We start from the raw sequence: 10,823 nt of genomic DNA on the forward strand, positions 1-10,823 counted from the left end.
GAATACAAAACAAAGAGTAAAACATAGAGATGCAAACAAAGAACATGTTTTAACCCTACATTCGTATTTGGCTGTTATTAACTCAATATTAATGACATAATAAGCAAGTCCAGTAACTTTTATGCTATGCATAGGCACATTACATGGCAAGAATCAAAGAAAAAGGTCTAGAGGTCTGTGCTGTAGCTGAAACAACATTGTAGTTGCTTCTCTAACAGATACGAACACAAATCCTCACACATCCCAGTCAGTGAGTCACAAACCAGCTCATTCCGATCCATAGCTGAAAGGCTCTGGAATACATGCCACTTTCTTACTATGCCTTAATATTTGTATTGCACTCTTATAGCACTTTATGATTTGGACAGTGCTGCTTTTGGAAGACAGACCTTTAAAGCTGTGAGAAATCGTTTAGATCCTGAGGCTCATCGTGTGTAATACAATGGGGATAAAGAACATAACGTAGTGTAAGTACCAAACTCAGTAGCAGTGTGTGTGTGTGTGAGGGGGAAATACCTCCAGAAGAAAGGAAAGTGAGTTTATCTGAGAGCTTTCTGCTTTGGGGGGTTGAAAGTGGGCAACACGGATGATAATTTCTGGAGAAAGGGGCAGGTGCTGGGCTACATAAAGAGCACACTGCTTCTCACAACAGGGGGAAATGCTGCACAGAGAGAATTAACGGGTATGTTGGGCATCAGGGAATAAAACACCATCATAAACTTAGTAAACAACAGAGCCAGAGCTGGTCTTAATTCGTAAAAGACCAGGCCTCAGGAATCTATTGCCCTTCTGTGGGACTAGCCCTTGAGAGGCAGCTACATCAGGCATTGAACAGCTTCATCTATAGATTGACACTTTTACATATAACTAATGTGAGGACCACAGAAATATGTGCTCATTTGTGGAGGCATTGCCTTCCTACTGTGGGAGGCATGACAGAATATCTTATATTTGGCTCCAGAATTGTATTAATATAGATATCTCACATTATATTCATAAGACACTTAGGATCGCATATAGAATAAAGTTTTCATAAAAATGGATTTCCCAATACCACAAGCTAGCTATCCTTCAAATTTATATTTTTCCTGAGAACTTGGATACGCTTTTTTTTCAGTTTATATCATTAAAAATAAACAGCATGTTCATTTGTATCATTGATACAAAGGCATGACTATCTGCCATCCTACAGGAGATCGGTGTTTTTCTAAATAATCTTGAGTATGATACATTCAATATCACTTTTAATACCACTGGGAAGAGACATTAGCAGCTGAGACACCAGAATTTGAGACAAAAAAGTAGCCTGCACCTATTCCTTTAATAAATTAGAAATGTTGTCTCCTCCAAATAGCAAATGAATTTCAAGTTAGTGTACTAGATATGTTAATCAGATCATTAATTTCTTGTGCTGTTAGTCCTGTCCTATTAGTAAAACTTAAAAGGATGTGACACAATTCATAAACAGAGATACATTTTCAACCAAAAACCTGAGTTAATTGAATTCCACCAAAATTACTGTCCCTAGTCAATCAGAATACAGTTTTTTATCCACACTTGATCACCAATATGTAAATAATTATGTCTGAGAGCATCTTATTTAAATGTTGATTAAGTAGTAATCACTCCCAATAATTTCCCAGGATGTGGATGTCACTGCTTGGGATTGGTTTAAGATTATGATCAGTAAAAGTGCAAAAGTTTGTTTAATTAAAGTTATTTAAAATTATGATTAAAGCGCTTCTATTTTGACTAATGTGGATACATCATAACCCATAATATATGTGGTCTTCTATCTTTTATTCTAATCTATTAAAGCATTTGTATTCACACAGGACAAATTTCTTAAAAGTGAGTGTTGCTCAGGAAAAAGAGATAAGATGTAGATCCTGAGGTAAGAAGTCAAAACAGTCCAATGTGAAATCCAAAGAGGAACAAAACACTGTGTGTTCAGAGGTACGGGGGAGAAATGCCTTCCTGATAAACTCACCAGCAAACTGTATCCTGGCCTAACCTTTTCTTTTGACTAAAGCACAAGGCATTGCTGATAACAGAATAAAAACCATCTCCAAATATAATTTGAAACAATACAGAACTTCCAGTTTTCAAATAATTTGCTATTTTTCTCACAACAAAGATATGAAAAAATTCATTTGACAAGAAAACCACTCCTGCATAACTTTTAAACTTGCATATGAGTCTTACGCACAATCCAGAAAAACCCAGAATGATGTAAGACACAATTTCTAGTTTTCCAGAGTTTTGTTAAAGCTAACAAACCAAATACATATTTTGCTGAAGTTTATAAAACATATATTCATAATCTCCATATTTCACATGGATAAACATTCTTACTTCGAAGAATTAAATTTTATAGTGTTGTGCAAACATTTACCTGTTGATTGGAAAACATAAGTTGCAAAGCCATTAGGTAAATAATTAATCTGTAGATTATTGAACTAACTTAGTTACCTATTTGCCAAACAACTGCATTGGTAATAATTTTGACATTTCACCTGAGAAAAAAGAAAACACTAGATTTTTTTTTTTCACTCTGACCAAAGGTCCACAGAAAAACTTTTTCTGGCCCAGGGTATGGTGACATGCCAGTAGGCTCCAGCAGTGACAAATCTCAGTGGCAGTACCTACATAGAGTGTTGGCAGAGCTAAGTCTCTACCTACTGTCTCCCTCCTTGCCTCACTCAGGAGCAATATCTCATACAATAGCTGTGTATGTGTGGTATGTGTATATTGTACAAATGCACATCGAGTTCAGATGCATTATCAAGAAAGAATGTAGCTAAACTGCTAAAGTTTTATTAAAAGCAATTCTATTAAGATGTGTCACCTCTTCAGAGGTTATGTCACTATTTTTATTAAAAACATGAAAATCCTCACACCTTTGGAGTTGCTGTTTACAAGCCAACAGACTTTCAGTAAGAACACTGTAAGCCATGTCCCAGCGCTGGCTGAGGCCACGGAAACATTTACTCTGTAGATTCTGCTGTATTCTAAAACGATTCCAGCATTTGAATCCATTCCTAAAGATGTTTCAGAAATGTGGAAATCACACCAGTCCCCTTGGGCAGCAGGAAACCTATCTTTTTTCTCTGCTTGATTTCAGACTGTGCATACTGTGTAGTATCATTATTACCTATCAAGAACAAGTGTGATTTTCTTCCTTGGTGTGAAAAGAACATACAATCACTTAGTCTCCAAACCTGCAATATAGGCTAGAGCAGGAACCTTTCTGTTAGGGTAGCTCCAAATGTATAATTTTCATTCATTCCCTGCTGGCATTGTTATTTCTTATCTCCTCTCTGCTCCCCCAGTAACATATGAAAGGGTATTAGGAAAATAAATAAATAAGTAAATGGACAGATGAATGGAACATTCCTCATTTTAAAACTATTTTAACTAAAATCTACAGCTAGACTTTCTAATTCCAAGTATTTCAGAAACCACTTGCTAACATCCACTAGAACATGATTTTTCACCATACTCAAAAGGACAAGGCTTTGTGTACCCGTGACCAATGTTTGACAGATGACCGTTCTGTCAAGAAGACTATAAACAGCAGATTCACTATTTTTTCTGTTTAGTCATTAACAGTCTTGTCAGTTGCAAGTAAAAAAAAATATATAAGATGCCAGCCTAAATTCATCTCTAGATTTAGCATCACAGTTTTAGCAGGACTACAGCTTCACTTGGAATAATTTAAGGCCAAATTTTGTCTTAAATATCATGTATACAAACTTTTCCTTCCTCCTTTATCTCATCTCCTAAGAGAACAGTTAAGACATTTTTATATTCAAAATAAAAATTTTAACTTGTGCCAACCAGCGTGGCTGTTGATATCAAAACAGTTAATGAATTAGTGAGTAGTTACTAATAACATGTACATGAAAGTCTGAACTACTACCTGAATCTAAAGCACACTACTAGTCACACTGGCTCTGGGGTGTTTCCCACTTGGCCAGGCCCCATGAACCATGTTCCCCCCACAGATGCAGAGAGCTGTGTGTGGTACCTGACCCTATTCACTGCACAGTGATCAAGACAGAGAGGGATAATGAAAAACATAACTATAAAATGTCTCATTCTGCATTCAAATGGCAGTCTGAGGGATGAGAGCCAAGACAATCTCTTTCTACAATTTTACCTACCAGTTTGCCCTTGAGAGTGTCTCAGAATCACTTGGTGTATTAGGATCTTGAAATTTGAAGACCAAGTGCCCCATTTCTCTATAGTTAATTAGTCTACACATCCTGCAAAGCAAAAATATAATTGTCTCTGTGTGTAAAGCTATCTGGGGGGCAGGGGGGCAGTATATTTGCATGCTAATACAAGGGACTGTTTGTAAAGATAGACCCCTCTGTTATAAATGGGATATCAGAAAGGTGCCAATTATGAAGAAGGGGTGTACTGCATTATAAACCAAGTGCCTTGTGCAACCAACTAATTGCTCTACACGCTGTACAATACAAAAATATAATTGACCCTGTCTGTAAAGCTATTTTTGGGAACAATAAATCATTAGCATGCCAAAACCAAGTGCCAGTTACAAAGCAGGGAGTATGACCAGTGTGACCATCTGCCTCCTAGATGAGTGATCCACACTTTCGGGTGGGGGGGAGAAAAAAAATTTCCCCCCAAATCCTCTCTTTCTTACTGCTGTCCAAAATAAAGACAGGGCTCATGGGATTTTATGCATAGGGCATTTGCAGTACTCCACAGAAGAGGAATATCTTTCAAAGGAGTCTTCTGTTCAGACTGAAATCCTGCCGGCAAGGATCCCTGTCAATGGCAGCGCTGTGTCCTTGTGTACTGTTTGGGGTTGGCAGTGATTCTCTCCTAGGGGCTCTCCTTATGTCCACCTGGAGAATGAGTTCCACACAAACACTGCAGAAAGTGCTTTAGTCAGCCAACAGGCTAACTTTTTCCATTACTAAGCAATAAACATCAGTGAACTAAAGATGGAGGGTAATGGCGCTCTGTGTACTTGAGAATAACAACGGGACAGATGCTGCAGCTTCTATGATCCCAACCCACCATGAATAATCAGTTGTACCATAAAAACACCCAAGATTTTTATGTTATGTTTTTTCTTCAGCTTGCATAAAATGGTTCAAAACTACATGAAGTTTTCACATATAAAGCACTTATGCATTACCAAGATCCAGAAATACCGACATACACACTGTCTTCATCTGAATTTCTTTAGCATTGAGACATTAATAAGAAGTTTCTTCTTCACAGCTTTATTACAGTTGGGGAAAACTGCAGGGAAGTTTTTATTAGGTTGTACCATTTTAAGCAACTCCTGACAACTGATTCTGTTTATTTTCCTGGTACTGTGTCTTCTGGTGGCAAAATAGTTCAAATATGTCTTTATAAATGAACACTGTGAATAGTCATTTAAAGACACATGAATTATAAACAGAAATTAATCGGATCACAAGGTCTTTCCAGAGATTCAGATGGAGCCTGGTAAGAACCTAAGTCTTCTCCTGTGCACAACTTGTAATAAAGCAGATAAGTGGAAAAAGTTTATGAATTGTGCAACCATTTCTTCTCTGCCTGCAAGAATTTCCCAACACACATTACTTATGTGAAATAAATTCTAAACTCTGCATTTGGGAATTTTGACTCCTGAGCTTTGATCCACGGCTTTCAATTCATGTTAGGTACATGCCAGTAAAATCCTTGGTGAAAAGCAAATGAATAAACTTCTTGCAAAAGAGTTTACATGTGTATACAGAGGTAAGTTCCTATCTGTAAATATTATTTCACTAAACCCAAACATCTGTCCTGCTGTGGAGCATAAGTAGTTTTGTTCCATCACAATCTGTCTGGTCATACTGCTCATTGTAACAAAATGTTTTTTTACAGACATGTATTCCAGTTTTAACACATTTTAACTATCTCCTTCTAGAATATCTATAATGGCACAACTCACTCATTCTTTAGTACATCTTCACTTTAAACCCAGAACGGATTAATTTAATTTCCTAGTATTTCAAAAGAGGAATGTACCTCTGTGCTGTTCTTGGAAAGTTTCCTTGAATTTTCTGCCTAGCTAAATAGAAACTGATAGACTGAGTCAGCAGGAAAAAGAAAAAAGAAAATAAAAGGAAACCAGAAATGTAGTCAACAATGATTTTCTTCTAGGAATGTTTACAATCTAAAAAAACCCCAAACAAATGGTTAGTAAACAAAACATCAGAGAAGACCCTCCTGGCTGCCAATGGAGCTTTCTATTCTGCCACTATCCCTACTCCCTCCAACATGCTTATATGTACTTCCTTGATTCCTCACATCAGCAGACAAAGGTGAAGTCTGCCCTTAAATTATATTACAATAGATAATTATATTGCAATAATTAAATAATCAACCTTATTTACCAGGATAATTGTCTAGCTTTCCTCTACTATATTTTACTAATACAACATATTGTAGTATGCATTTCTCTATTTATTATACTTTATTAATAAAAATGTCTTTTATTTGCACACCATACTGTATTAATAAAATAAAACAGGATTTTACAAATTATAATAATGTTGCCATCATCAGAACTTTGTGGTAAATAATTTTTTTTCCTAAATTCACTTTTCCAAGTCTGTTGAGGAGCACTGGAATATAATACTTTCCTATCTTTTTTTTTTTAAGTCAATAAAAGCAAGTGCAATTCACCACCCTTTTTATTCATAACATTATCAAGTAAGTACCCAACTGCAGCAGTAATGGCAACTTTAGCAGGGAGGGTGGTCAAAGGCTGGACTCGCAGATCTCAGAGGTCTTTTCCAACCTGGTTGATTGTATGATTTGCACAACCACATCTGACCGAAAGTGCAAGCCCTGAGAACAGCAACTGAGCTTTTCACCCTAAAAACTCAGCAGTTGCAGCGACATAATCAGCACCACCTCTCTCTTCTGTGGATATGAAGGCACATGGCTTTTCTTTCTTTCCTGATTTATGTTATTTTCTAGAAATAGTAGAAATGTCATGGCCAAGTATCTGGGAAAACCCAGCACCCGCAGCAGCGGCAAACATGGGAGGTTCCTGATGATGTGAGCATTATTCATCTGAAAACCCCGCGGATTCCTCCCCAGGTTTCCGTCTGAGAGCACTGAAAGGAGGAAGTGGCTGGAGGGGAATACAGAGAACTTGCTGCTTCTACTTCAACAACGCCTTTTCTGTTTCCTCTAAGCACAACAGTGTCTGTATCTGATCAGCCCCACAGACAATATTTGGTGGTGTCATCAGTTTCAGCCTCCAGAGCTCATAAACATTATCAGAGTTCACATCTCGCACAGACATCTCATTCACAAAAGTATTTGCTGTGATACGAAGCTCACCTTAAAATTCAGTCTCCTTCCTAAAAACTGTTAAAGCCACCTCTAAAATTTCAGCTTCTGGATTCCAAGATACAACTACTATTTTAAAGGTCCATTTAAACTAAAAAAAAAAATCTCAGGAACTGCAATATTTTAAACAAAGTTACATACTGAAAGAAGCAAATGTTTATACTAATCAATTCAAACTTCAGAATGAAAAGCTGGTGTACCCACACTGGTCATAGCAATCTATCAGCATTAAGGTGCATTCTCAAATCACCTTAAATAATACCAAACAAACTAGCATGGTTTGCAATACATAACATATTAGGGCAATTAAAAAAATAAGAAGAAAAGAATAATAACTGACAAAAAAAATCCCTTTTCATGTCTTTAACTCACTGCCCCATTGAAATAAACACTATTTGACTTTTAACATGCAATTAAAACAATGTTAAAATTCTCTTCAGTATTTCTGCAGGATCTGCTTCACTGATTGGTGTCAGTTGAGGTAAAATTTTAGTCTTTATTTTGTAGAATTTTGCAGTGACTAGCAGATGCTTAGCTATTGTCTCAAGCAAGCAGAATCTAAGCAGTGAAGACAACCATATCACAAACAACTGTTTGTTAGAATAATCACATAATATGAGTATTCAATGCACTACCTCCTTCTACATTTCTAACATCTTGCAAACTATAAGGAAGACAAGAACTGTGATGTAATCCTCCCCTTTTGCTTTTACATGGTAAATGTAATCTGTAAGAGCTGTAATAATTAAATGCAATTAGATCAGTCAAACCACATATGGAAACAGGCCTCTCAAATTTATAAAGACATGTATTTAATCAAGTAACTTAAGTTTCAAAGCTTAAAAGGACAAATATTTAAATTGATAGTCACACACTGTGCACTCTAACAATTCCCTGCCTCTACTTGCATTGTCTGGCCTTGAAATGCAGTGAAAGTGTGAATTTCTTCTGTTAGAAAGTCTTTTTGCCAGTGAGATTCAATTTGTCACCACTATTTTGTGGTTGCATAACAGATTAAAAGTCATAATGTTGAAAAAGGCTGTCACAACTCTCGGCTCTTTTCAGCACTTTTGGCTGAGACAGAGAAGTCCAACGTGCCAACTTCAGAGGCCTCCAGAACTCAGCAAAAGCTGCCCCTTCTCCCTGTAGTTCTGCCCAGGCAGATTGGTCTTGACCTCCAGTATCCCCAAGGCTTCAGCTGCTGAACCCCTCCTGCCAGAACCTGTCAGATATAGGAAACCAGGCCAGACTCCAGCTTGGTTTTGTAATTTGGATTTCCAATTATCTTCTTAGAATCAAACTGAGAGGACCAAGCTCATTTCACCTGTCCTAAACAGTTTCTGAAGGAAAGTCACCAGAAGTGAAAGGTTATGAATTAATACGCACATTCCAAAAGTTGACTTATTCCTTCCTTTCTTTTTCTTCTGATTCTCTCTTTTTAAGAGCTATTTATGCTTATTTTTCAAAATGATTAGTAGCTAAAAAGGAAAAAAAATAATTGAGAGTGATCTATCCAAGTATTTATCATCTTAGAGTTTTAAAGGAAAAAAGTCTAACAATGGTACATTGAATCTATTCTCTTTCTCATAGGATATAAAATATCAAGAAAAATTATAGCAGGAACTATGTCATACTGTCTCAATGCAGGTCTAAAGAAGATGCAAAGAAAACTCAAAGAAATAACCTATATATCATCATTTTTTTGTAATCATCTATCATAAAGTTATCTCCTTGTTACAGGAAAAACCTACATTCTGGATTAACTTGAAAGCACATGAAATGCCCATGCTGAACTTGTTTCAGGAGTTTCACCAGACCTAAGTTTAAGTGTTCTGAGATCAGTAGGAGTTTTCTGGTTGGCAAGATCTGGATTTTGATTAGATACCAGTAAAAGGCACCTGTGCACATCCAGCTGCTGTGAATACATCCTGCTGCAGCCAGGCTTTTGTTGTTATTGCCTGGTGGACAGGCAGTCAGCACAGTGCCAAACGTTATCCTGACTGAGGCACTTGTACCACGTGGTGAGGAACTTTGTTAAGTGCTCAGACTGTCACATACATTGTAATAAAGTCTTTCTCTGACATTCTTCAAGGAATGAGGTTGAAGCCTCTCTCCTCCAAAGGTGTTCTCCAATCATTGAATTGCTCTTGAGACTAAAATCTTATAAAATTAGACACAGAATTGCCATCACAGTGGTCTACCTATATATCTATATATTTATAAAGCTATAAAATCCTTTCCTTGGCTCCTTTACATTACTATTCAAGGCTTCCTAGTGTGAGCTGCTGCTGAATTGTGTGGTAACAGGGTTTGCTTTCATAATCAATTATGAATTCCACTGAAAAAGACAATCCAATTATTCCCCAGCTCCCAACTATGCCAAGCACAAGAGCTTATGAGGCCACACATTCAGTCAGATAAGGGAACTGATCCAGCTTAAAACTGACTTACCAAAGAAAATACTTAGCCCCCATTTGGGTGACCATGTGGCCATGTGCCAATGGAAATGGTAGGAAAAAATCTTCCTTCAAGGACAAGAACTTAGACTGTCTTAATATCACCATTCAAATTCACCTACAGGTTATTTTCCATTTTCACTTGTGAGAACACAGGTCCCATTTTTATATCGGCTGTGTTGCCTGTTCCTACCCATCCAGCTTTATGACTCTGCATTTGTCTGTACTAAATGAATAGGTAGATTTGTTTGCACAGGCTGAGGTCACAGTGTGACACAAACTGCTCTTCACGGGTGCCCTGACCAGGTCATGACCTGCCACCCAAACAATTTTTACATCACCCTTAGATACTAGCAATGATTTTATATCTATCATTCATGTGTGGAAATGCAGAGAGTCAGGCCTCCTTCATCCCCACACTAACAGGGTAAGCCCATTTAAGATGGGCTTTGCTGATATTATAGAGTGTTAATTTTTTTCAGAATGTCACAAGTAGTATGTCAGATGCTGTACAAAACCCTAAGTATCTTACATTTACATAAATAAAGCCCATCATTTTATCACCACAATTTTACAATCTGATCTTCCAAAGCTGCTAAATTCTTTTCCATTTTTTAACAGTCTATGTCTAAGTTTTCAACCTTGAACAGTAACTGAAAAAATGGAAATTAAATAATTTACCAGTTTGAGATTCTAACCAGTAAATCGCTGTGAATTTGTAACCACACTATCATTTTCATTGTACTACATTGGCCATTTAGGTGAATGATAACCCAGGAGACAGCACCATGCAGGGCTAGCAAACAAGTAAATCATTTAGATTGCACACTGCTTTCAACTGAAAAAGGGGCAGTAAATCTGTCCTGCCATTGCCTTCTCTTTTGTTGAATTTTCAGGATGGTGCAGTCTTTTCATTGAAACAAATAAAAAAAATTCTACAGATTTAATTTATTGTCTGGGTTTTGCGCATAATGACTAAGGCTGACCAATGCAAGT

This window comes from Pithys albifrons, chromosome 14 (assembly GCF_047495875.1).
Source record: "Pithys albifrons albifrons isolate INPA30051 chromosome 14, PitAlb_v1, whole genome shotgun sequence".
NCBI classification, from domain to species: domain Eukaryota; kingdom Metazoa; phylum Chordata; class Aves; order Passeriformes; family Thamnophilidae; genus Pithys; species Pithys albifrons.